Below are 27,858 nucleotides of genomic sequence, written 5' to 3'. Positions count from 1 at the left end.
TACCCACCAAGGTGTGTGTATCTGCGCTGATGGAAGGTGTGTAGGAGTCATTTGATGATGCATCTTCAGAATGCTCGCACGTCTCTGAGGAGTCCATGCCCCCCTCCTGCTGCTGCCCCTCTGCCACTCTTGAAGGATCTGTGGGAGATGAAAGATATTGATTAGAAATGACAAGTGGAAAAGGTTCAAATTCTACCTTGTGCATCTCTTGGCATTTCAGTTTGTGGTGATGGCAATTCAAAATGAGTGACTGTGAGGTGCCAAGTGGCAGGATAATATCTAGTTCTGTCACCAGGTCTGTGAGAGACCCCCATCACTATCGCCAATGCCCAATGACTGCCACCCTGTCGATCTCTCCACTGCGGTCAGGGTGGCTATGGCTGCAGGGCTCTTCCATGGTTCTGTGCCTCTCCCTGGAGTTGTGCACACTCCTCCTGCAATGACAGAAAGCAGAGAGTTAGGAGAGCAAGAAGTGCAATGTGTGCAGATGAATGAAGGACAACATTTGTGGAGGGTATAGGTGCGCGATGGCACTAAAATGAGGGGGGAGTGTCAGTGCTGATTGTTCAGATGGAGATTTGAGGAGGGAGCCTGGAGAGCGAGGAATAAATGGAGCTGCACAGTGTGTTGTTCTGAAGAGTGCTGTGCCGGAGGATGTGGGGAAGTCAGACAGTGGTGGTTGACACCTGAAAGTGTGAGGCCATTCACCCTTCCTGATCTAATGAGTTCATTAAACCTTTTGTGACACTGGATCCATGCCCTCGGGACCACACTCCTGCTGCTAACTGCCTACAAAACTTCCATCCACGCCTTTTTAGTCTGCGTGACTGGCCTCCTCCTCCTGTCCAAAAGAAACAGTGAGTCCTGTCTGGCCCTCACCACCTCCAGCATCACCTCCAGAGAAGAGTCAGAGAACCAGGGTTTGGGGTGGGGGGGCAGCCTTCCCATCTCGTCCTTCCATTCTCCTTCCTCCAGCCTCGAGTAGCAATGTTCACTGCAGCCATTCTGACCCCTGATGGGGTCCCTTTAAGTAGAAGTCCTTCCGTTGACATCATGCCCGCACATTGTGATTGGATGGGAAACCCGGAAGCAGAATGCTAATGCCATGGCTGAGTTAAAGAGCCACAGTAAAGCCTCTTTCTCTGACAAACAGGATCCCGACCCGCTACCAGCTCCCTCCACCTCACTGCAAGTGGGCCTATTTCAATAAAATCCCACCCATAGTCACTGTTGTAATGTTGTAGCACAGTAGTCAATGTACACATAGCAAGGTCCCATAAACAACAATCGATGACCAGATAATCACTTGTATTTTGTGATGTTGTTTGAGGCGTAAATAATGGCCAGGACACCAGGGAGAACCTCTCTACTCCTCTTTGGAAAAATGACTGATTCTTACTTATTCAAAAGTAGCTAAGAGAGCCAGCACAGACATGATGGGCTGAAAGGCCTCCATTGGTGCTGTAACCAATCTATGATTCTAAGATCAGTGGTTTAGCCTGAGGGAACTGAGCTACAAACCTGAGGCCTACCATTCTGCAGTACGGAATAGCAAAGACCCAGCCTTAATTGCACCACAGGTTAATAAGATTCCAAACTCTATGATTCATCATTAATTAGCTTAGTTTAGGGAAAAAATTCTTGGCTAATTGTAGAATTGACAAACAAGGTCCTAAAGCTGAGGCAGCACCTAAATGGTTAATAGATGCTATTGACATTATAACAGAACTCACATTAAGAAATGTAATGCACAACAAGGACCAGGCAAACATCTCCTCTGGTTAGAACTAACCCTATAGTTTCTTTTTCAATAAAAATAAAGTTTGAAATGGCGAATCATCGAGCAGTGCGTGGGTGTATTTCCACGTCAACTCATTATCTTGCACCCATGGAAATATTTACGTCAAAAGATGGTTTTGACTGTTTACGCTAAATGCTATTATCTAGAACATCCTTAAACCTCAAAACTGCTCAGTTTTTCAACTGTGCAACAAGTAACAACCTGGATTACTGATAGAGAGAAATGAAGGAATTAAGATCTTTTAACTGATTTAAATATGGGATGTAATCAAGACATGCTATCTGTGATGGAACAGATTCCTGAGACAGCAAGCTACTGAAAGGTAAGATTTCAGTTTATGGATGATAAATTGCTTGTGTGGCCTTTTAAAGGATAATATTGTTTGGAGTGCATTATCTCTGATATTGACTACATATTCTGTCTGTGCACAATATTGGAATTGCAATATCCAGGAACAGTGACAGCTTGTTAGTGTGTGGGTAAGGATTTAACATTTTGTTTTTAAGGGACATGAGTTGGATTTTGGGAATAATGCTGAACATATTGGAATACCAACAAACATTGGCATAGAGAGATGGGATAGTGGTTTGAAGAAGACTTGCATTTATGTAGTGCCTTTTGCAACTTCAGCCAATGAAGTACTTTTTGAAGTGTAGTTACTGTTGTAGTGTAAGAAGTCTGTCATTTCCCCCCATTACGCTCTCCAAGCCCACCCAACCATTCTATTATGGGAGGTGTTATGAAACACCAGGCATCTTCACACAAAGGGAAGGAAAGGAGTGAGAGAGAAAGATGCAGGGAAAATGCTGGAAATACTCTGCAGGTCTGGCAGCATCTGTGGTGAGAGAAACAGAGTTAACGTTACCAGTCGATGAACTTTCATCAGAAGAGTTCTGACAAAAGGTCATCGGTCTGAAACCTTCCCAGCCCAGGGGTTGGAGGGCTTGGAGGTGGGGAAAATAACAGGAAGCTGCGTTGGGATGGCTCCCTGACGCATTCCCATCACCAGGGAAGTTTCCCAGAGACAGGCCGGGATGTGGATCAGCTGCCTGCTGAGCGGAGGTGGGCAGACAATTTAAATAATGAAGGCCCCAATTAGGGGCAATTTAGAGCGACTGCTGGCATTTTGACCATTGGCAAAGCAGTCCCCACTGCAGAGGGAGGCTGCCACCTCAATGAAGGCCGCTGGTGGCAAAGGCCACACCTGGGGTTCAAACACTGCTGCCGGAGGGGCTTCCCTTCTGCTCCAAGAGGACTACCTGTTTAGCACCTCTGAAGTTGCAGTTTAAGTTTATGCCTCTGAGGGCACCTCTGTTTTAAGGCACCCTCGAGGTCTCCTACTTGCCTCAGTAGTGCCCACCTCTCTTAGCGGGGCTGCCGAGGCCCAAAAGCCTCTGGCCCTCTGATTGGGCAGGCAGCATCGGAGCCCGCCCAAGTGAGTGCAGAGGCAGCAAATTAGGAGGCTGGCTCCAGGCAAATAGTTCCTCCAGTCTGAACCCAGCAAGTGCGGGCTCAGGCCCACCATTTGGGTCCGACGTCAGGGTCCCGAAGCCCATGGGAAAATCCTGCCCATTGACTCTGTTTCTCTCTCCACAGATGCTGCCGTACCTGCTGTGTATTTCCAGCAGTTACTGTTTTTATTTCAGATTCTCTGCATCTGCAGGAGTTTGCTTTTGTATCGGAGAAAGATCCAGTCCAGGCTTCCAGTGCGAATGTCCTGTTTCAGGGCCACACTGGGGAAGCCTGGGAGCATGTCGGCCGCCCACAAAGTCAGGCTGAGGCACTGGGTGCGTGATGCGGGAAGGAAAGGAAATATAAATATTGCCAGTGATGCAATAAATTCCAAACGTTGGAAATGTGAACGTGACTTCAGAAGCAATTAGCAGCAGGGTATAAGTGCATTGCTGTCTAATTTCTTTCAAAAGGTAATCTATTTTAGAGAAAAAATCTTTAACCCTTTATGATCCAGTGTGGCAAAGCTCTGCTCTGGCTGTCAACAGAAATTAAAGCATTTCTTATATATAACACTGATTTGGATTCCTGAATGGGGTCAAACTTCACATTCAATGAGGTTGACGTCTCATTTATTATGCAGCAATAGGTTATTTCTAAGTAATACTGCACACTACCTTATCTGATACGTATGGTAAGTTCCAGGAATTTGTTTTAGCATCTAAATGCACCCTGTACTGATGAAGATGTAATGATTGATTAATTTAAGTGTGAGAATTGGAAGACCTTACCTTAATATCAGTAACTGCTATAGAAATCTTACAAGTAGATACAGACTGATGGGTCACTCAGTCATAAATATTCGCGTCTCTAAGGCAGTAATAAGCCGCTGAAAGTGAAATTGTTTAATAGATAGAGTTGGTTGTTCCTTTATGATTTGTTGCTGAATTATTAGGAACCTAAAAATAACATCATGTAAAATGTCCATGAAGGCCCAACTTTATTAACACATGCTCGGTAACTATTTAATAGTAGAAAATGTTGGGGAAAGGAAACATTTCAGTTGCTTTAGTTTTCATTAAGAATAGGAAAACTAACTCCTGTGTTCTATTGTTAAAATACACGAATTGCTGCTTGTTGTTTCTTGGCTTGGAGGGTTTAATAGGAGACTGGCAGATGCAAATCTCTATCTCATCTCTCCATGCATGTAGGTTCTCCAATGCTCAGTATCATTCATGAAATAAAACCAGTCATCAAATTCATGTCCCTTCAAAACAAGTTTGGAATATGTAATATCGGTTACTGTATACGCCAGGGGTAACTTCAACAACAACTTGCATTTATATAGCATCTTTAATGTAGTAAAACGTCCTCAGGTTCTTAATAAGGAGAGTTGTCAAACAAGAATTTGACACTGAGCCACATCGGGAGATATTAGGACAGATGACCAAAGCTTGGTCAAACAGGTAGGTTATAAGGAGCATCTTAAAGGAGAAGAGAGAGACAGAGAGGGTTAGAGAGAGAATTCCAGAGTTTAAAGTCCAAGCAGCTGAACGCACAGCCGCCAATGGTGGAGCAATAAAAATTGGAGATACGCAAGAGGCCAGAATGGGCTTGTGTCCCAGAGAACTCCCAGAACTCTATACAGAGAATAGCCTGACTGATTCCTTTTAGCTGAAGGTGTCAGGCCCAGTTCATATCATTATCAAATGGAGGATAATGCAACAAAAACTGTACACAATAGTAGTTACTTTAAACAGGTTATTCCAGGAACTATCTCAATTAATATTTTTACCTTTAAGAATATTTCTGCAACATGAATTCAGCTTCAAAACTGAAGAAATGGTGTTGCGATTATATTGATAAAAACATGAGGATGGTATTTGAATATTGCAAAGGATACTCAACGATGAAACAGTGCCTATACAAGCACCTTGTGCAGTACTGTACCTCTGATCTGTGCTGTTAATAGTTGCACACTGTCTTCTTTCAGATAAATCTGCCACATTAGCTGGACAAAATGTTACATTATAAACCCCGAAATTGCAATTCTGGATATTTCAAGGCTGCAGAATGGTCCAACTTGTATTGGCAGCAGGGAGGGCTGGTCTTGCTGAAATGTTGTGAACCAGCCACTCCCCTGAATTGTAATAACAACAACTTGTATTTATATAGCTCCTTTAATGTAATAAACCGACCCAAGGCGCTTCGCAGCAGCAACAAGCTTTGACACCGAGCCACATAAGGCGATATTAGGTCACATGATGAAAAGCTTGGTCAAGGAGATAGATTTTAAGGAGTGTCTTAAAGGAGGAAAGAGAGGTAGAGAGGTTTAGGAAGAGAATTCTAGAGCTGAGGGCCTTGGCATTTCATGGCATGGCCACCAATCATGGGGTGATTAAAATCAGGAATACTCAAGAGGCCAGAATTGGAGGAGAGCAGATATCCCAGAGGGCTGTGGGGCTGGAGGAGATTACAGAGATAGGGAGGACTGAGGCCATGGAGGGATTTGAAAACAAAGATTAGAATTTTAAGGTCGAGGCTTTGCTTAACCTAGAGCCAATGTAGGTCAGCGAGCACAGGGGTGATGGGTGAACAGGATTTGGTGCGAATTAAGACATGGGCAGCAGAGTTTTGGATGACCTCAAGCTTACGGAGAGAAGAACATGGGAGGCCGGCCAGGAGTACGTTGGAATAGTCAAGTCTGGAAGTAACAACGACATAGATGAGGGTTTCAGCAGCAGATGAGCTGAGGCAGGGGTGGAGTTGTTTGATGTTTTGGAGGTGAAAATAGGCAGTTTTAGTGATGGTGGGGATATATGTTCGGAAGCTGATCTCAAGGTCAAATATGACACCAAGATTGCAAACAGTACAGTTCGAACTCAGACAATTGCCAGGGAGAGAGTTGGAGTCAGTGTCTAGCGAACATAGGACATACCGGCTCATGCAGTGCTGGATGTCGGACAAGTCAGGAGGTGAGTTTCTTGCTGCAGGATTCCTAGCCTCTGACTTGCTCTTGTAGCCATGGTATTTATATGGCTACTCCAGTTCAGTTTCTCATCAAGGGTAGCCCCCAGGATGTTGATAGTGGGGGATTCAGCAATGGTAATGCCATTGAATATCAAGGGGAGAAGGTTAGATTCTGGCACTTGTGTGGCGCGAATGTTACTTGCCACTTATCAGCCCAAGCCTGGATATTGTCCAGGTCTTGCTGCATTTCTGCACAGACTGCTTCAGTATCTGAGGAGTCATGAATGGTGCTGAACATTGTGCAATCATCAACGAACATCCCCACTTCTGACCTTATGATTGAAGGAAGGTCATCGATGAAGCAGCTGAAGATGGTTGGGCCTAGGACACTACCCTGAGGAACTCCTGCAGTGAGGTCCTGGAGCTCACATGAATGACCTCCAACAACCACAACAATCTTCCTTTGCACTAGGTATGGCTCCAACCAGCAAAGAGTTTTCCCCCGGATTCCCATTGACTTCAGTTTTGCTAGGGCTCCTTGATGCCATACTCGGTCAAATGCTGCCTTGAAGTCAAGGGTAGTCACTCTCACCTCACCTCTTGAGTTCAGCTGTCTTGTCCATGTTTGAACCGAGGCTGTAATGAGGTCAGGAGCTGAGTGGCTCTGGCAGAACCCAAACTGAGCATCACTGAGCAGGTTATTGCTAAGCAAGTGCTGCTTGATGGCACTGTTGATGACACCTTCCATCGCTTTACTAATGATTGAGAGTCGGCTGATGGGGCGGTAATTGGCCGGGTTGGACTTGTCCTGCTTTTTGTGTACAGGACGTACTGGGCAATTTTCGCCATTTCAGGGTAGATGCCAGTGTTGTAGCTGTAGTGGATCAGCTTGGCTAGGGACGTGCAAGTTCTGCAGTACAGGTCTTCAGTGCTGGAATATTGTCAGGGTACGTAGCCTTTGCTGTATCCAGTACCTTCAGTCGTTTCTCGATATCACGGGGAGTGAATTGAATTGGTTGAAGTCTGGCATCTGTGATGCTGGGGACTTCAGGAGGTGGCCGAGATGGATCATCAACTCGGCACTTCTGGCTGAAGATTGTTGCAAATGCTTCAGCCTAATCTTTTGCACCGATGTGCTGGGCTCCCCCATCATTGAGGATGGGGATATTTGTGGAGCCACCTCCTCCAGTTCGTTGTTTAATTGTCCACCACCATTCACGACTGGATGTGGCAGGACTGCAGAGCTTAGATCTGATCCATTGGTTATCAGATTGCTTAGCTCTGTCTATCGCATGCTGCTTGCACAGTTTGGCACGCAGTTTCACCAGGTTGACAGCTCATTTTGAGTAATGCCTGGTGCTGCTCCTGGCATGCCCTCCTGCACTCTTCATCGAACCAGGGTTGGTCTCCTGGCTTGATGGCAATGGTAGAGTGGGGGATATGCCGGGCCATGAGGTTACAGATTGTGGTTGAGTACAATTTTGCAGCTGCTGATGGCCCACAGCGCCTCATGGATGCCCAGTTTTGCATTGCTAGATCTGTTCGAAATCTATCCCATTTAGCACGGTGATAGTGCCACACAACACGATGGAGGGTATCCTCAATGTGAAGGCAGGTCTTAGTCTCCACAAAGACTGTGCGGTGGTCACTCCTACCAATACTGTCATGGACAAATGCATCTGTGGCAGGCAGATTGGTGAGGATGAGGTCAAGTATGTTTTTCCCTCTTGTTGGTTCCCTCACCACCTGCCACATCCCCAGTCTAGCAGCTATATCCTTTAGGACTCGGCCAACTCGGTCAGTAGTGGTGCTACCGAGCCACTCCTGGTGATGGACATTGAAGTTCCCCACCCAGAGTACATTCTGCACCCTGCCACCCTCAGTGCTTCCTTGAAGTGCTGTTCAACATGGAGGAATACTGACTCATCAGCTGAGGGAGGGCAATAGGTGATAATCAGCAGGAGGTTGCCTTGCCCATGTTTGACCTGATGCCATGACACTTCATAGGGTTCGGAGTCGATGTTGAGGACTCCCAGGGCAACTCCCTCCTGACTGTATACCACTGTGCCACCACCTCTGCTTGGTCTGTCCTGCCGGTGGGACAGGACATACCCAGGGATGGTGATGGCAGTGTCTGGGACATTGTCTGTAAGGTATGATTCCGTGAGTATGACTATGTCAGGCTGTTGCTTGACTGGTCTGTGGGACAGCTCTCCCTACTTTGGCACAAGCCCCCAGATGTTAGTAAGGAGGACTTTTGTAGAGTCAACAGGGCTGGGTTTGCCGTTGTCGTTTCCGGTGCCTAGGTCGATGCCGGGTGGTCCGTTTGGTTTCATTCTTTTTTATTGACTACGTAGCAGTTAGTTACAACTGAGTGGCTTGCTAGGCCATTTCAGAGGGCATGTAAGAGTTAACCACATTTCTGTGGGTCTGGAGTCACATGTAGGCCAGGCTAGGAAAGGACAGCAGATTTCCTTCCCTAAAGGACATTAGCTCACCCTTTAATCTTCTATTATCAAAATAATGTACTGTTGATATTAGACTGCTGACCAGACCACTGTCTTACTAACACGTTGCTTTTATTTGGGTACCAGGAGCAAGAGGCTGAGCCCATCCAAGCAACAGGAATATTAATTGTGAATCTCATTAACATTAACTCATCCTTCCTGAGCAGGCCAGCTCAAGCTGGAACTTTTGTCCTACCTTTGTTTTCCGGAAACAATCCATTGTTCCTTTCCACCAGCAGAAACATCAACATTCCAATTTTTTGACTGAAACATATTGGACCCATATTCAGAGATTGCAATTGTTCACATTGGTGAGGAGTCTCCTATAGCTGTTTACTGCCCTTCCTACATGTTACTTGGAATTATGCAAGTGCAGAAATACTTTTTATGCTGGTTAGGACACACGAGCAAATACATGGATTATTCACAACTTTCCAACCACCCACCGTCTGGATGTCTTTCCTTGAAAGCTTGACCTTTTAGCAGAAAAACAACCAAAACAATTCTAGATGTTGTGTGTCCAATCTGACCATTGGAGACAGATAGTGAGGAAGGGGCAATTAGATTCATTTCCTGTTATTCTTTACAAGCCATGTGGCTGACTTTCCGAGTTTGCACTGTTGACAGGTAGCCTTGCCTACAGGCTGCACAAAGTCAAGGGCTTGCTATCTCGATTTGTTCAAAAGTAGCAGCCAATGTGCCCACAGTTTCCTGATTATGTACTTCTGATGGGGCAGGACTCCTGCCAACAGCGTGAACTCAGAAAATTACCTCAATGTCAAATCATTACTTGAATAATAGATTCTTTACGAGACTAACGTTAGGATCTGATGTTTAGGGTGTTGTAGATACCTTCTGAGGTTCAGTAGTGTCAATGAAAGCAGATCTCATGTCCCGGAGTTGACTTGCACTGCCCAATATGTACTTATATGATAGTATGACCCAGGCACTGTAACAACGTGTCCCTTTTGACAGATGAACTGGATTCTGCTAACGCCCACATGCACTTTTATGATTTCAATAGGCAGAACTCATGAACCCTCTGTCAAAGTCCATGACAAATCAAGTAGCTGCATTCAGAATTTTTTTTAATTCTTTCATGGGATACGAGTATCGCTGGCAAGGCCAGCATTTGTTGCCTATCCTTAATTGCCCTTGTGTGTCCAATCTGACCATTGGAGACAGATCGTGAGGAAGGGGCAATTATATTCCTTTCCTGTTATTTTGAGTGGCTTGTTAGGCTCTTTCAGAGGGTAGTTGCTGTGGGTCTGGAGTCACATGTAGGCCAGACCAGGTAAGGATGGCAGATTTTCTTACCAGATGGGTTTTTATAACAATCAACAATAGTTTCATGGTCACCTTTTAATTCCAGATTTGTTCACTGAATTCAAATTTTCGCCATCTGCCATGGTGGGATTCGAACACACGTCCCCAGCATATTGGCCTAGGCCTCTAGATTACTAGTCCAGCGACATTACCACTATGCTGCTATCTGCCCATGAATACCAGTCACTGAAAAAAAAAGTAGCAATTCCAGACTGTTTAATCTCATAAGTGCTTCCCATAACAGCACAAAACAATAAAACATGCTAAGCTCTCCTGAATAGCTGACAGTATTCACTTTTTGCTTTATTTCTTTTTTGGTCAGCTTCCAGCAAGTAAACTCAACCTACTGTATCTTACTTCCCAGTTCAGGCATGACCTGCCTTCCCACAGTGTTTGCTATATCTAGCTGGCCCTAAACATGGGGTTTTCTTGCTTTATCCTCACCCCCAAAATGTGGAACCTTACCAAATTACCCTAATAACTACCCTGAACTGAGGCATCTCGCCTGAATAGGTGTGAACGATCACTGAAATAACCAAACTGATTTCCATTGTCTGAAGCACACAGGGTTCAGACACCCTGTCTAAAAATAAAACAGAAAATGCTGGTCACACAGACCTGAAATGTTAACTCTGTTTTTCTCTTCATAGATGCTGCTTGACCTGCTGAATATTTCCAGCATTTTCTGGTTTTGGTTCAGGTTTCCAGCATCTGCAGTATTTTGCTTTTGTTCAGAGATACAGCACTGAAACAGGCCCTTCGGCCCGCCGAGTCTGTGCCGACCATCAACCACCCATTTATACTAATCCTACATTCTTACCACATCCCCACATGCCCTATATTCCCCTACCTATACTATGGGCAATTTATAATGACCAATTTACCTATCAACCTGCAAGTCTTTGGCTGTGGGAGGAAACCGGAGCACCCGGAGGAAACCCACATGGTCACAGGGAGAACTTGCAAACTCCGCACAGGCAGTACCCAGAATTGAACCCAGATTGCTGGAGCTGTGAGGCTGCGGTGCTAACCACTGCGCTGCCCTTTTGTATCCTGTCGAAACCCTAATCTACATCTTGCAGCCCTTCTGTCCTGTAAATGTAACCCACTGAGAGCTAAGTTTAACACAATAGTGGCAATTTTAACATGTATTATGCAAAAAGTTCCTTTGTTGTGGCATAGTCAAAAATCCTGAAATTTGCCACATGGCTTGTAGCACATGATTATGATTGAGTTAGTTAAATGAAATGAAAATCGACTTCAGCCTATCACCACTAATAGGGCTGGATTTTACCAAGCCCTCAACGTCGTAATCCATGAAGGGATGGGGGTGGTGCTTGAAGATGATTCTGGATGAGGCCTGCCACAGACCTGGACGGCGGGAGGGTCCTGCCCAGTCCCCCGGTGGCAGTGACGCTCTGTGGTGGCCCCCATGCCGCTGGGTGACGGGACCACAATTTAAATATGCATGAATAAAATTAATGAATTTTTATACACTTATCTCCAATCTTGAGGCCCACCGCAATCTTTGGCGTGGTGGCCAGCACTCTTGCGCCTTCAGATCCTCGTCTGGGGAAACGCGGTGCCACACTGGTCAGGAGGTAAGTTTGTCAGTGTTCCGGGGGGTGGGGAGGGGAATGGGATCTTTCCATCCAATTTGCATCTTTCCATCATGGATGATTTCTAGTTGACGCCACATAGCTTACTCCATTATCACCCAGCAGCTGGCAGAACAGGCTTAAGAGGCTGACTGTCCTGCTCCTATTCCTGCGTCCCAATTACCAGTGATCAAAATGTGAGAAAGCAGTAAGAGAGATCCTTCTCAAAGGGAGTGTCAAGATAGTATATGTGTGTCTGTGTCTGTGTGTGAGTGTCTGTGTCTGTGTCTGTGTGTGTGCCTGTGTCTGTGTGGGGGGTGGGGGTGACCGTCCAGTCCAATTTATTTTCTGAGACTTAAATATGCACACTTGAGTCTCCAGACAGATGCAGCTGAAAGTTAATCAAGAAAATGAGCCAGCAGGGGTGTGAATTTGTTTCAGTTTCATCTTACCAGGAAATTCTGCGCTTGGCTTTTTTTATTCTGCTTTCACTCCCATCCCGATTGGTACTTGACTAAATTCTATTGCACCTTGGAGAACTTACTGAAAGCCTGTTGTGGCAAGCATCATGCAGTAGAGATATGCATTAAGACTATGGAAAATGTTAACTTATGGCTCAACCACAAAGACCACAAGTCACAGCCCATAAGCAATAGAGTGCTGCTCCGGTAATGAGCTGAATATTTTCATCAAGTGTAGTTTCCCCTGCTGCATGTTCTAGTTTCAACCATGAACGTTCTCAAAAATATCTGTACCTGAAACACATTTCTCAATTCTTAGATTCTTTGTTTTTAAAAATATCAGGGCACACTTGTGCAGAGCAGAATATTACAAACGACACTCAGAAGCTGAGTAAACAAAAAGCAAGAAACGGCAACTGCAGGTGCTGCAGATGTTCCTGTTGTATTTCATATAACTTATTTAGCATTCGAGCTACATTTCCATGGTGCATTGTTCTGTAGTATCAAAGTCCCACTAACAATGCAGGTTATACTGAGAGTTTCCTGATTGTTGTGATGTACTGGGGGGAGATCAAGGAAGCAGATAGCAAAATCAAAGTGATTATAATGGAAGATTTTAATTCTCACATAGATTGGGGAGAAGCAGTGCAATTCAAGTAATGAAGGAATTGCATTTCTGGAATGTATTGAGGACAGCTTTCTAGAACAATTTTATTTTAGAAATGTTTAGGGAAGAAGCCACATTAAGTTTAGTGATGAGTAATGGACCAGAATTAGTTCACATCTGATGGTGAGATGTGGAAATAGTAGCCATAATATGATTAAGTTTGATACTGGCCCAGATTTTGCAGTAGTAATGGTGGTGTAACTGTCAGCATTTGCCGTCATTACACTTCTGAAACTGGCAGCAACTTCCAGAGTCCTCACATGGGCAGAAATCCAGAAAGTGTTGTCAGTGATTCTACACTTCTCCATAGGGTATGATGTTGAAGTCCACAACAAACTGTATTTAGAAAATTACTGACCTAACAAAAATGTGCCCTTTGTGTTGTTAGTCTTGCTGTAAAAGCTCTTGAAAGAGTTATAACTTATTGAATGAGGTGTAAGTGATATTTTAGCACTGTTCTAATTTCATAATTACTTATGAATAACCTCTCTAGCCCTGAAAATGTTATTTTGTAGTTGTGGAATTTCTCCCTAATGATTAAAAAAAAAACCCCACAGATTATTAAAATAGATTTTTTAAAGAAGTTTGTTTATGATATTTCAGCTTCTACCTTAATCCCATGTGTATGTCCCAATAATTTATTTTTCTCTTTAAAATGTAATTACAAGTGATGGATAATCAATGCATTTTACTTCCTGGTTTACTGTCTGTGAGAATACTTCAACATGATTGATGGCATCACTGTCGCCTGGAGATCCGCTTGACCTGGCGCCATATTCAAACTGGCGCCAAGAAAGGGGAAATCCACATCACAGAGGTCGCTAGATCTTTGTGGGTAGTTTTCTACAAGGTCAGCTAACTGTCACTTTGGTGCTGATTACAAAATCCAGGACAATAGGTGTAAGAGGGAGAAGGGAGGATCACAAACCAGGGTTTTAAATTTAAGAATGGCAAATTTCGAAGGGATGAGAAATTAATTGATCACAGTAAACTGAGCTGAACTGTTAATATGTAAATCTACAGGCAAACAGTGGGAAGTATTCAAAGAAGTATCTGGTACAATATAAAAAGTAATACATAACCCCAAAATGTAAAGAATCCCCTTGTGTAGTTCAGCAAGTCTGATCAACAAGTAAGCTTAGATAATAAGCTAAAAGAAAAGATTTATATTAATGTAAGGAAAAGTAGAAATCTGACAGAGTGGGAAAGCTATAATAATGTAACAGCAGGTTACATTGAAAGTAATAAGAGTTGCTAAAAGGATGATGAGAAAACAATTTCAAGGGATATCAAAGTTAACAGTAAAAGGTTTAATAAATGTATTAAGGGAATGGGAAATGTGGATCCATTGAAGGAGGATAATAAGGAAACAGCAGATTTATTAGAGTAGTTTGCATTTGTTTTCACAGTGGAGGAACAGGTCAAAATAGCAGCTGTACAAAGGAAGCTAAAAATAAGTCAAAGGAAAGAACCTTGTGGATTTAACCTAAGTTTTAAAAAAAAAAGTAGTAATGGAGAAGATGATGGGGTTTAAGATCGAAACATCTGCAGAACCTGATTGTTTTCCATCCCAGGGTATTTAAAATATGTGATCAAATTGCAGATGCATAAGACACCATTTTCCAAAACTCTCTAGATTCAGGAATTGTGCCCTTGCATTGAAACATTGCATATATCGCTCCATTATTTAAAAAAGGAGAGTAGGAGAAACGAGGTAACTACAGACCCATCAGTTTAGCATCATTTGTGGGGAATTTACCAGAACCTATCATCAGACACAAAGTGACAGAGCACTTGAACGAACATCAGCTGACCAAAGAGATCTGTGAAGTGTAGATCATGTCGGACTAATCTAGTCTCATTTTTTGAAGCCACTAACATAGTGGATAAGGGAGTGTCTATGTTGTCTCCATGTTGTTGGACATCCAGAAGGATTTTGATAAGCTCCGACACAAAAGATTTTTCTGCAAAATAAAGAGTGCACAGAATTGGAGGCAACCTTGTGACATAGGTCAGTAATCAATTGGGAGGCAGGAGACAGAGTAGGGATAAAGGGATCATTCTCTGATTGGCAGGATGTGACAAGTGGTGTTCCACAGGGATCTGTACTGGGACCTCAGCTTTTCACCATATATATCCATGATTTTAATGAGGGAATAGAGTTGTATTTTCAAGTTTGCAGATGATGCTAAGTTGTGTGAATGGAAGCAGGAAGTTGCAGAGAGGTATAAACAGACTAAGTGAGTGAGCAACGCTATGGCAGATGGAGCTTAATGTGGGGAAGCATGAGGTCATCCACGTGGGATCCAAGAAAGATGATTTGGAATATCTTTGTAAGAGACACTGTGGAGGAGCAAAGAGATTTGGGTGCCCATGTACACAGATCACGAAAAGCTAGTGCACAGATATAAAACATAACCAAAGAGGCTAATGGCCTTTATCTCAAGAGAGCTGGAATTCAAAAGTTATGGATCCAGTGTACAGAGCCTTAGTCAGACCGCATCTTGAGTGCTATGTTCAATATCAAGAATCGAACCTCAGGGAACATATCTTGGACTTGAAAGGGATTCAGTGCAGCTTTACCAGAATGATACCAGGGATTAAATAGCTAAATCATGAGACCCGTTTGCATGAACTTGGATTCTGTTCCCTTAAGTTTAGACAGTGGAGGTGTGTTCTAATTACAGTCTTTAGAACGATTAAAGGATTTGCTAGGGTAGATACAGAGAAACAGAAAAGCAGGACATGATTGTAAAATTACAACTAGGTCGTTTAGCAGTGAAATCAGAAAGCACTTTTTCATAAAAATGTGTAGTGGTAATCTGGGCCTCCTCTCCCAAAGGGCATGTTGACATTTGGATAATTGTTGCTTCTAAGACTGAGAGTAATCCACTTACTGTGCCTCCTAATTTAGTGTGGGTGTTGAGGGAAATGGTGCAAAGTTTGGTAAATGGAGTTGAGGTATAGATCAGCAATGATCTAATTGAATGGCTGAATAGGTTTAAGGGGCTGAATATCTACTCCTGCCCCTACAAGAGCATAGATACACAAAGGGTAGACTGTGGGCATGTACTCTACCCACTGTTCAATCATCAGGCCATAGTGCCACCATATTATCACAAGTTAAATAATCCATTAATTCTATACCCAGTTACTGATTTAAAACTATAAAAGCTTTTCTTTAAATTGAAAATTAGATGTGCCAGGTGAAAGAAGATGTTGTGCATTCTGTATTTTGAAAGCTGATGTAGTCTTCCTCCAAGGCTGGTGATAACACACTGACAAGCACGGGAAAGCACTGTAACAATGTACATAACAGAACTTGGACAACCTCGAGTTTGGAAATGCCCCTGCAATAGTACAACCCATTTTCCCCACCCCCACCCCTAAAGTTATCCTCCTCTGGACAAACAGCAAAAGTTCATCACTCAGCGTGTTTGAAATATAGGAGCGCAAGAACAGGAGTCGGCCATTTAACCCCTCGAGCCTGTTCCACCATCCGTAGAGATTCGGCTGATGCGTGGCCTAAATCCATATAGCCGCCTTTGTCCCATACCCCTTAATAACTTTGGTTAAATAAAATCTATCAGTCTTAAATTTAATATTAACGATTGATCCAGCATCAAATGCCTTTTGCAAAAGGAAGCTCCAAACTTCTATTACTCAGTTTGAGAACTGAGTTGAGTTGAGAAGTACAAGTCTAAAAGTACAAAATGTCCATCTTCAACATGAGCAATAGGAAGTACTGAACCAGGAAAACCCATCAAGCCCATTTCCACCACAACCCATGTACATCAGATCTATTATAGACTTTTCTTAATCCCTTCTCAATCTTATGCAGAGTCAGGTAAACTTCTGCAAGCTTCTGCTGCTGTTGACAAGGAAATATTGATCACAGTGCGGTTTTAAACAGCGATGAATTTCTGGAGTGAATGGATCATTATTGGCCACACACACCTCATCTGATACAAAGAGCGTTGTTATTCAGCTTGTCTGTACTGCAAGTTCTCATCCTCCCTGATCTTTACTAAACTTTTTCTTTAACATTGTAATCATTTGTCTTGTCAACTTCTGCTATGGTTAAGCTACTTTTCTAATGACATATGTCGATGTAGAATTTCATTCTTGTTTTCTCCCTTCTGCCATTGCCCTCTGACTGATGACCTGAAGAACAACACCTCTAATGAAGGTGGCTAGTTGCAGGATATGAGTTGGAATAGAATCTCTGCTTCCTGTAGCACCGGGCAGTTTGCGGCAGAGTAAAGTCCATTCAGTGCCTCCTGCTCGCCCTGTCCTTTGGATCCAGTGTTGCTCAGACTGTTGGTAACTTTCCCTCTGTCTCGAGGTCCAGCTCTGTATCCCTCTGCTTCTTCAATTATGTCCATTTTGGGTATTTTGTTTTTGAGGTGTCCAAGACCAGATCCATATTTGTTGTCAATTTATTTTTCCATAAATCATCAACTCTAAGTGAGAGTTAGTTAATGCCAATGTCTTCCCTTATCTCTCCCTTCCTAAAAATTCAGACTTTAAAAGGATTAATTAATAGCCAGATTTTGCAGTCAGTGGAGAAGGAATGAGACTCGCCCTTCACTGGGCTGACATCTGCCCACAAAGTTTTGACGGGCTTTAGAGCAGAAACTTGGTGTTGGATTTTCCCTCTGGGGGCAGGAAACAGAAGTCGGGACTGTTTCAATAACAACTTATATTGAGATGGCACCTTTAATACAATAAAACATCCAAAGGCACTTTATAAAAGTATTAAAACAAGGATGAGAATTTTAAAATCAGGACGTTGCTTGACTGGGAGCTAATGTAGGTCAGCGAGCACAGGGGTGATAGGGGAACAGGACTTGCTGCGAGTTAAGACACTGGCAGCAAAGTTTTGGATGACCTCAAGGTTTTGAAGTCCCGAATTTGGTCCCGGGGGGTAATGGGGATCAGGCACTCATTGGGATTTTCACGGAGGCACCATCTTAATTGGAATGGAGACAGGTTCCGTAACGAATTGAGAGCAGCAGGCGAGCTCTTCACGTTTGAGGGGCAATCAGATGCCTTCCAGCTTGACAGGAGCAGCCAGCTGTGATGGGAGGTAAGTAACAGAGAGGGTGCTTCAACATGGAGGCGCTGTCTCTACAACTTTTTTAAAATGGTAATTCAAAAAGGCCACCACAGTTGGGGGAGGGGTTAAGGGGGAATCACTCTATAGGGAGGTCTGTGGCTGCTCTTATACCCAGACAGGTAGGGAGGGCCTCTGGTCTGTGTGGAACACTGGCCCCAGCCTGCTGCCAGGTGCCTGTCTTCAGGTACATAAACTGCCCCACCACTGCAGGAAACAGGAATTTTCCAGTCAGCTCCCTTTAATTGGCCTTAATTAGGCCCTTTAATGAGCCTCATTGGCTACCCATCACATGGGGGTGGATAGCCTTGCAGTGCCCGATCCCGCCTCTGCTAAAATGGCCCGTGCCAGGAATGACATCAGGAAACTGGCACATTGGCTGGCGCCATTATTTTCAGGCCCCACCCACCTCCGTTCCTGCCCTTGGAGGGGCCTGAAAATTTAGCCCTTACTGTCTTCAGGTGTCTGTTTCATGTGGCACCCTCTACAGGGGATCTGTAGGACTGTGAGCAGCTCAAGAAGCAGTGAAACCTTTCAACCAATCAGTGAAGAATCCTCAAAAGCCAGACCAAGTCCAAACCATGTAGTATAAAGCAGGAAATTAGATATAATTGATGTACAGAAAGCGAAATAAAGATTGGGCAATACAGATAGGATTTAGAGAGAGAGAAAAAAGAGGCAGACAGGAAAAGTTTGAAAAAGAAGTGTTTTAATCTCCAATGCTAATTTTTTTCTGAGTGTTTGAGACTCCACACTTGTAAAATTCATTTAGAAAGTAAGGAGGCATGGGATACAGGGAAATTTGGCTGTCTGGATACAGAATTGGCTGGCCCATAGAAGACAGAGGGTGGTAGTAGATGGAAAGTATTCAGCCTGGAGCTCGGTGACCAGTGGTGTACCGTAGGGATCTGTTCTGGGACCTCTGCTCTTTGTGATTTTTATGAATGACTTGGATGAGGAAGTGGAAGGCTGGGTTAGCAAGTTTGCCGATGACACAAAGGTTGCTGGAGTTGTGGATAGTGTGGAGGGCTGTTGTAGGTTGCAACGGGACATTGACAGGATGCAGAGCTGGGCTGAGAAGTGGCAGATGGAGTTCAACCTGGAAAAGTGTGAAGTGATTCATTTTGGAAGGTCGAATTTGAATTCAGAATACAGGCTTAAAGACAGGATTCTTGGCAGTGTGGAGGAACAGAGGGATCTTGGGGTCCACGTCCATAGATCCCTCAAAGTTGCCACCCAAGTTGATAGGGTTGTTAAGAAGGCGTATGGGGTGTTGGCTTTCATTAACAGGGGGATTGAGTTTAGAGCCACGAGGTTATGCTGCAGCTCTATAAATACCTGGTTAGACCACACTTGGAATATTGTGTTCAGTTCTGGTCGCCTCATTATAGGAAGGATGTTGAAGCTTTAGAGAGGGTGCAGAGGAGATTTACCAGGATGCTGCCTGGACTGGAGGGCATGTCTTATGAAGAAAGGTTGAGGGAGCTAGGGCTTTTCTCATTGGAGCGAAGAAGGATGAGAGGTGACTTGATAGAGGTGTACAAGATGATGAGAGGCATAGATAGAGTGGATAGCCAGAGACTTTTTCCCAGGCCGGAAAGGGCTATCACCAGGGGGCATAATTTTGAGGTGATTGGAGGAAGGTTTCGGGGAGATGTCAGAGGTAGGTTCTTTACACAGAGAGTGGTGGGTGCGTGAAATGCACTGCCAGCAGTGGTAGTAGAAGCAGATACATTAGGGACATTTAAGTGACTCTTGGATAGGCACATGGATGATAGTAGAATGAAGGGTATGTAGGTAGTTTGATCTTAGAGTAGGTTAAAGGGTCGGCACAACATCGTGGACCGAAGGGCCTGTACTGTGCTGTACTGTTCTATGTTCTAAAATTAGTTTTGCAGGGCCAGAGAAGTTGTTTAGCAGTAATTATCACTTTTCATGCTGTTAAAGTCTCACCATCACTAAGTTTTGCAGCCATTTAGAGTAGCAGGCAAGCACTCCACGTTTGCACCTTTCGAGTGATTTCAGTGCCGAGTCTATCAGCGAGGACTACATCAGTGCACCTTGTGGAGGAGCAGGGTATCTCTGACAGCAACATCTGGATTTCCACATTTAACTGCGTATTTGTGGACGCCAGAAGCTGCTGTCAGCGAGCGTGATAACCTCACTGTTACTATTACAGCAAAGTCCGGGCCAGTGTTTTTGTTGTAGCAACATAGAAAATTTCAAATAGGTTTGTTTGTTATGAATATCACACAGCATCACTTCAACTCAAAAGATGTGAACTGTTCAGGCTTATTAAACTCCAGATCTTATTCAATAGCTGTTCATTATCAAGTGTTCACTGGTGCCACTGGGTGGGGTTACACAGCTGTGTGAGTAATTCCTATTCAGGTGTGTCTATGCTGCCCACTAGTGGGGAAAGCAAGTCACGGTTAATTATCTGGTATTTGATTTGATGACGTTTGAAAATCTCATACTGAGAATGTTTCTGCCAAACATTGTTCAAATATATTTGTGAATGTACCATACCCTGCTATATTGGATCAAATCTTTTAGATTTTGGAGGAATGTACTGGTGAACTATGTTATGACATCTGAATAAATCAGGATCACCCTTAACACTGTCCTCGTGGGCATTGCTTGCTACACAGTGCTGCTCCTCACAAAATCCAACTCGATTTGAAGTTTGGCCTATAGAAATCTACAAGGTTTATTCCAAATTTGGTTATTGCCTCGAAAATACAGATACAGTATTATTTTGGCTTTACCTCTTTTACAGTTTTATAAGTTTACAAGTTTAAAATATGCTGAAAAATCTGACATTACTTTGCCCCTTCAATCTTTTACGGCCTGTAACTATAGGCAGTAGCTTTTAAAAGTTTGTACAACAATGACAATTGTAAAATGTGGAGGGTAGTTTGTAAACTGGATGACTCTGGGTTTTAAACCTGATTGGGCTTTCTCTTGAGTTCATGAGGTGCACATTATCTGACCTCAGTTGGTACAGTCAGAAGTTCAATTTATTTAAGGCTATAGGTCAAACGTTAAGTGCTAATCGAAGGCTGGCCCAGGAGCAATAATGTGCAATAGAAGTAACACCAATCTACACTTAATTGCACCTCTGAGTGTAGCAAAGTGTCTTAATGAGATGAGTACCAAGTGCGAGTTGGGAGAAGAGTTAGACAATGGGACCAAAGGCACTGGGTGCCCATATACACCCACTTACAGCAGGGGTCACGATACATCGATTGGGAGAGGGACCCCTGGCTGACTTTCCACTGTCTACCCCAAGAGTACTGTCACTAATTTTATCATCTGTACTGCAGCCCCAGGTGGCTCAGCAGGGACTGGGATCTTGGACTTTTTGGTCTGTATGGGTCAGATATTAGGAAACCTGCCCAAAAGTAAAGTAAAGTTTTTAAGCAGAGGTATACCTATCAGAGGATGAGCAGGCTGGTCTCTTTTCTCAAAAAAAAAAGGCTGCAGAGGGACCTAATAGAAGTCCTGAAAATTGTGAACGGTTTTGATAGAGTGGGTACAGAGAGAATCTTTCCACTTGTGTGGAAGAGCAAAACTAGAAGCCATCAAAATAAGCTGGTCACCAAGAAATCCAGTGGGGAATTCAGTAGAAACTTCTTTCCCCAAATAGTGGTGAGAATGTGGAACTCGCTACCACAGGGAGTGTTTGAAGTGAATAGTACAGGTGCATTTTAGGAGAGGCTACACATTCATATGAGGGAGAAGGGAATAGAGGGTTAAGCTGATAAGAGTTAGATGAGGAAAGACAGGAGGAGCCAGCATGGACTGGTTGGGCCAAATGGCCTGTTTCTGTGCTGTATATCCTACATACACCTGTGTAAAGCAGCCTCTTAAAGGATGAGAGAGAGATGGAGAGAAATAGGTTTGGGGAGGGAATTCCAGAACTTAGGGCCTAGATGGCTGACGGCACAGCCGCCAATGGTTGGGTGAAGGAAGTTGGAGATACACAAAAGCCAACAGTTGATGGAACGTAGAGTTCTCAGTTGGTCGAACGAGATTATAGTGATTGAGGAAGTGAACCATGGAGGGATTTGTCACGAGAATGAGAAATTTATATTTGAGACATTGGCTCATTCGGTCAGTGAGCCCAGGGGAATCGGACATCACATGAGTTAGCCTAGGTTGAAGTTTTAGTTAATTGCTGTGGGCATGCAACATTGTTGTGTTAACCCGAGGCCCTAACTGTGTATTCGGATGGACGTAAAAGGTCCAAGGCTCGATTGAAGAAGAGCAGAGTGTCCTTCTGGTGCTCCGACCAACATTTATCCCCCAATCAGTGCTACCAGCAACAGAATATCCGGCAATTCCTTCATTCGCTGTTTGCTGGGAGCTTGTGGTATGCAAATTCACCGCATCCAAATGATTTACATAACACAGTGATGACACTTCAAAAAGTGTGTCATTGTCAGTAAAGTGCTTTGGAACTTCCTGAGGACTCGATCTAAATACAAAGGCCCTGAAATTCTCTGGAGGTTGTTCTAGTTTTTAATCGTAACTTTGGTGGGAGATTGACAATAACCTCGGAGAGTGAACTGTTAACCGAGTAACGCCTTAGTTACGATGAGAGACTGGGACAATCCCAAAGGAATTTTGGGGCCATTTCTTTCCTTCATGATGGACGTTCTTTCCAAAATGGTGTTTGGGGAGGGAATCTGCAATTGGATCCAACTGCTCTACACAAACATCAGTAGCGCAGTCTCAATCAACGGGTGGGATTCTGAAAGTTTCCCGATCAAATCTGGAGTCAGACAGGGCTGTCCTCTCTCCCCGGTCTTGTTTGTTTGCTGTATTGAACCCTTTGCTGAGCCTATTAGGAAGGATGCGAGCATAAGAGGGGTGACAATCCCAGGCAGCGGAGGCACTCAGGTCAAAACCGCCCTGTACATGGATGACGTCGCCGTCTTCTGCTCGGATCCGCTGTCCATGCGCAGACTGATGAGCATCTGCGACCAGTTCGAACTGGCCTCGGGAGCCAAAGTTAACCACGGCAAGAGCGAGGCCATGTTCTTTGGCAACTGGGCTGACCGATCCTTTGTCCCCTTCACCGTCAGGTCAGATTACCTGAAGGTGCTGGGGATATGGTTCGGAAGGGCCGGGGCGTGCACCAAAACATGGGAGGAGCGAGTAGCCAAGGTACGACAAAAGTTGGGCATGTGGGGGCAGCGATCTCTCTCCATTGTGGGTAAGAACCTGGTCATCAGGTGCGAGGCGCTCACGTTGTTGCTCTACGTGGCGCAGGTCTGGCCCATACCCCACTCCTGCGCCGTGGCAGTCACCCGAGCCATTTTCCGCTTCGTCTGGGGATCTAAAATGGACCGGGTCCGGAGGGACACGATGTTCAAATCTCTGGACAAGGGCGGGAAAAATGTACCCAACGTGGCCCTCATCCTGATGACCACCTTCGTGTGCGGCTGCATCAAGCTGTGTGTAGATCCCCAGTACGCAAACTCCAAGTGTCACTACGTGCTGAGGTTCTATCTGTCCACGGTTTTGCGAAGGATGGGCCTGGTCACATTGCCGCGGAACGCTCCGTGCAGTTGGGCGGTGCCGTACCACCTATCCTTCGTGGAGCAGTTTCTGCGGGAAAACACCTTTGACCACCGGTCCATCAGGCAGTGGTCTGCACGGAATGTCCTCAAGGCCCTACGGGAAAAGGAAACGGTGGATCCTGTCGGATGGTTCCCCGAGCAGACTGTCAAAGTCATTTGGCGGAATGCCTCATCACCAGAACTTTCAAACAAGCACCAAGACGTAGCTTGGCTGGTGGTGAGAAGGGCCCTCCCCGTCAGATCCTTCATGCACACCCGAAGTCTCGCCCCCTCCGCACAGTGCCCCCGCGTTAGCTGTGGTGGGGAAGAGACGGTCGCCCACCTCCTCCTGGAATGTGCCTTTGCAAAGCAGGTGTGGAAAGAGATGCAGTGGTTTTTGTCAAGGTTCATCCCAAGCAGCTCTGTAACACAGGAGTCTGTGCTCTACGGGCTGTTCCCAGGGACGCACACCGAGACAAACATCAACTGCTGCTGGAGGACTATCAATTCGGTGAAAGATGCCCTTTGGTCTGCCCGAAACTTGCTGGTCTTCCAGCGCAAAGAGTTGTCCACCACCGAATGTTGCAGACTGGCTCTTTCCAAGGTCCAGGACTAAGTGCTGAAGGACGCACTAAAGCTTGGGGCAGCCGCAGCAAAGGCTCAATGGGGAAAGACCACAGTGTAAGGTTCCCCCACCAAGCTGAACTGAGGGGCTGGATCCATGGGAAACCCCTCGAACTGTATCGTTAATATTCTCAATTGCTGTAAATGTAAAACTGTAATTGACATGACAATTGTGAAACAGAAGGGTTGGGAAGAAACTCATGACAGTATTGAAGGAAACTGATCTCCCTTGCAATGTTTGTATTTTTTGGTGCTGTTTGGAAACTGTTTGGCAATGTAATTTTTACAGATTTTTATGAATAAAGTATATTTTGGAAATAAAAAAAAAAAAATTTCTTTCCTTCAGGTATGGAGCTTCAATTAAGTTTCAAACTCAGAGGTGAAAATGCTGCCAGGTTGATATAACTCTAGAATTCCCTCCCTAAGCTTCTCCACCTCTCCAATTCTCTCTCCTACTTTAAGGCGTTTCTTAAAAACTACCTCTTTGACCAAGCTGTCGGTCATCTGTCCTAATCTCCCCTTTTTGGCTCAGTATCTTTTTTTTTTTCTCTGATTATGCTCTTGAGAAACGGCTTGGGATAGTTTACTGTTAAAGGCACTACATAAATGCAAGTTGTTGTTGATATCTGTATTCACCATCTTTCTATGATTGGATTATACTCCTCACAGAATAGATCACAAACTGTTCAGAATCCTGCCCTTTTATCTTTGATGTCTCCTTTGGCTGATAGTTGTTGGAAACCCACCCTGTAGAGCGAGTTTGAAGAGGTTGAGTTGCAGAAGTAATTGAGGCCATAGTTTAAAAAAACACTATACGTAGATGCAGTAGTAGTGCTAACTTGGATGGTAACCAGATAATATCCTAAGGACCATAGATGAAACAGGTGAGTCTTAGACTGTATTTAAAGGTTAGACAGTAGTCTCAGACTAGTATGTTATGGAGTGTGATGATCAGCTTGCTTGGTAACAGGCTTCCGACTGCAAACCACATTTTTCCCACCTAACAACAGTCCTAAAGGTAACTCATTGGCAATTAAGCACTTTCGGATGTCCTGAGGCCAAGAGTAGCATTATATAAATGCATATTCTTTCTCAGGTCAGCTCTAAAGGAACTCCTGCGTCTGTTGATGCTTGGTCCCATCTCCCAGGTAGCTGATGAGAGAGAAAGAGCAAGGAGGAGTTTGCACCCTCAATTAGCATTAAAAGCTATAATAGCAGATTTAGGAATATGAAGGGGGTAGATTTTGATCTTCATCTGAGCAGAGGGCAGGATGGAAAATCTGACTGCAAGGATCACACAGAATCTGCATTAATTTGAATGGAAGAAAATAAGCCTATTTCTGTGATCGCCATATAATTCTCCCCCACCAAACATTCCTTTCTACTCTCCACCCAGGTTGCACTCAACCCACAGGTGATAAAGAGCACAAAAGTGTGTCACAATTCTAGAGTTGGGTACAGCTCTGGTACCTTCCACAGCTGAATGGCCTGCCAACACTCACTGTGTCATAGTCATAAGTCATAGACACATGGGTGTGATACTGAAGAATGACCGGCAGCTTTGAACTGTAAGTGCTTGATTCTGTGCTCTTGGCAGAGGTGGGAGTAATAAGATTATCAAAGAAAGTGGACAGTTTAAAAATCTAATGTTGCAATTATGCCTGTCTCCACCAGGTGGAGCTCTTCTCCATTGAGACTGTTGGTGCAAGGCACTGCCAGCATTAGCCTGAAGGAGTCCAAAACCTGCCAGTCACCAACCTAGAGAAGGCCAGATCAAAGAAAAAGAAAAGCACGTTCCCAGAAATATATTTTAAAGTCAAAATATAAAATGTAACATAGTATATGCTTTGGAACTCTGCAAAGCCATGAGCAAAATGTCAACCTTCACCCAGTGTAAGACTCTTGCCTCTAAGTCAGAAGGTTGTGGGTTCAAAACTCTCTTGAAAGTCTTGAGCCAATATCTAGGCTGGCACTTCACTGTGGGAGTGCTGCACTGTCAGAGGTGCTAACCTTTGGATGTGATATTAAACTGAGGCCTCATCCGCCCTCCCAGGTCTACGTAAAAGATCCCATAATACTTTTCGAAGAAGAGCTGGGATATTCTCCCGATGTCCTGGCTAATATTCATCCTTCAACCAACATGATTAAAAACAGAATATCTGGTCATTATCTCATTGCCTTTTGTTGGGACCTTGCTGTATGCAAATTGGCTATCGCCTTTCCAACATTACATAAGTGATGACACTTCTGAAGCTGCATTATTTTCTGTGAAGCTCTTTGGGGTGTCCTGAAATCATGAAAGCTGCTATATAAATGCAAGTCCTTTCTTTCTTAAATTGTTCACTGGAATTTACCTAAGGTTTTCACTATATCTCCCATCAATTCACAACGAACCACCTTCTGGATGGTTGAATTGGATTTCTACCTTGTAAGGCATTGGGGAAAGAGTAGGGGAGCGGGACTAATTGGATAGCTTTTTCAAACAGCCAGGATAGACATAATGGGCCAAATGGACCCCTTCTGTGCTGTATAATTCTATTCTGTCTGCAGGCTGAAGTTCTGATTTACAAATATCCAGGCTTTATTTCCTTTCTAATGTAGGTAAATACTCTGAACAGAAGAACAAAATATCTCTTTAAATAAGATGTTCTGCAAGGTTAGATAATACATGCTTAAGGTTAATTGTATGTCAATTGACTGTTTAATTGTATGCAGGTGGTGGGAACTCACCTGTGCTCATATATATAGCAGCAGACTTAAAGTGGAGTAGGTGGAGGAAATGTGTGTTTCTGTAAGGAAAGGCTTTGAAGTGAAGAACAATCAGGATCCAATATTTTATCCTTTGCTGCCTGGATAGTTGAGCTCAACAATGACTGTAATTGCTTCTGAGAAGGCATTAGGTAAGCAGTTACTTTTCTTGTCATATTCATATATGGCATGGAAAGAAGCCATTTGGCCCATTGAGTCTATGCTGGCTCTCTTTGAAGCAATTCAGTCAGTCCCGCTCCCCTGCTCAGTCCCTGTAGCCCTGCATGTTTATGTTCTTCAAGTGCCCATTCAATTTCTCTTTGAGGTCACTGTCTTACCTGAGTCTAATATGTGCTCTGCCACAATCAGTGGAATTAACAATGATGGGATGAGGAAGAAGCTTTTAGCCTGTTGAACTGCTGAAACAGGTTACACAGCAGCATGAGCTCTCCCCATCTCGGCTCAGCAACTTGAGAGTCTGTGGCAATATCAAGCTGTAATGCAATTTGTTCTTTTACACTTATTGCAAACAATTTTCTTGATCTACACTGCTGCATGTGGTCATCATTATAATTAGTTTTTGGCTTAATACCTGCCTCCACTGATTGTGTCCTGGGATATTTTCACTTCTATCCCACTTGTAGCACCCATTTAAAAATACATTGGTTTGAAATGCAGATCTGGTTCCCAGTGTGTACTATAATTGGCCAAAGCTAATTTAATGAAAATCTAACTTTGTTCCGGTCTGTGGATTACACATTCTGAAACATGTGACTTTGTGATTTTAATAGGGGATCGCCATCTCATTGGCTCGTGAATTTTGGGCCACTGGCAGTTAAGTGTTCGCTTAGCTCAGTTCATGGCACTGAGTTAGAAATCTTTGCCCCTCCCTATCATTTAAACCTCCTCCAATTTTACAACCCTCTGACATCTGTGCTCCTCCAACTCTGCTCTCTTGCATAACCCTGATTTCCATTGTTCTGCTTTTGCCTGCCCCTAAGCTCTGGAAATCTCTCACTGA

At 44.1% G+C, this 27,858-nt stretch overlaps 1 protein-coding gene and 1 long non-coding RNA gene across 3 annotated transcripts in view; one reads left to right on the top strand and one right to left on the bottom strand.

The window, feature by feature from the left end:
• Positions 1 to 12: 12 nt before the first annotated feature.
• On the bottom strand, positions 13 to 5,325 carry LOC137346722 (uncharacterized). 2 transcript variants are annotated; one of them, XR_010968762.1, is made up of 3 exons: positions 5,204 to 5,325; positions 293 to 434; positions 13 to 138 (listed from the first exon to the last, which is right to left on the bottom strand). It is a non-coding gene; the product is annotated as an uncharacterized lncRNA (long non-coding RNA). The 2 variants fall into 2 exon arrangements; XR_010968763.1 differs by lacking the exon at positions 5,204 to 5,325 and adding an exon at positions 1,734 to 1,778.
• Positions 1,927 to 27,858, top strand: part of LOC137346721 (carboxypeptidase D-like) — a 211,550-nt gene continuing 185,618 nt past the window's right edge. The window contains exon 1 of the mRNA XM_068010473.1: positions 1,927 to 2,123. The gene's annotated coding sequence lies outside the window, so the exon portion shown is untranslated. The remainder of the gene's footprint in view (positions 2,124 to 27,858) is intronic.

The sequence above is a fragment of the Heterodontus francisci genome, chromosome 30 (assembly GCF_036365525.1).
Source record: "Heterodontus francisci isolate sHetFra1 chromosome 30, sHetFra1.hap1, whole genome shotgun sequence".
NCBI lineage: Eukaryota > Metazoa > Chordata > Chondrichthyes > Heterodontiformes > Heterodontidae > Heterodontus > Heterodontus francisci.
The sequence above is the reverse complement of the archived record's forward strand: the minus strand, read 5'-3'. Positions and strand labels throughout refer to the sequence as shown.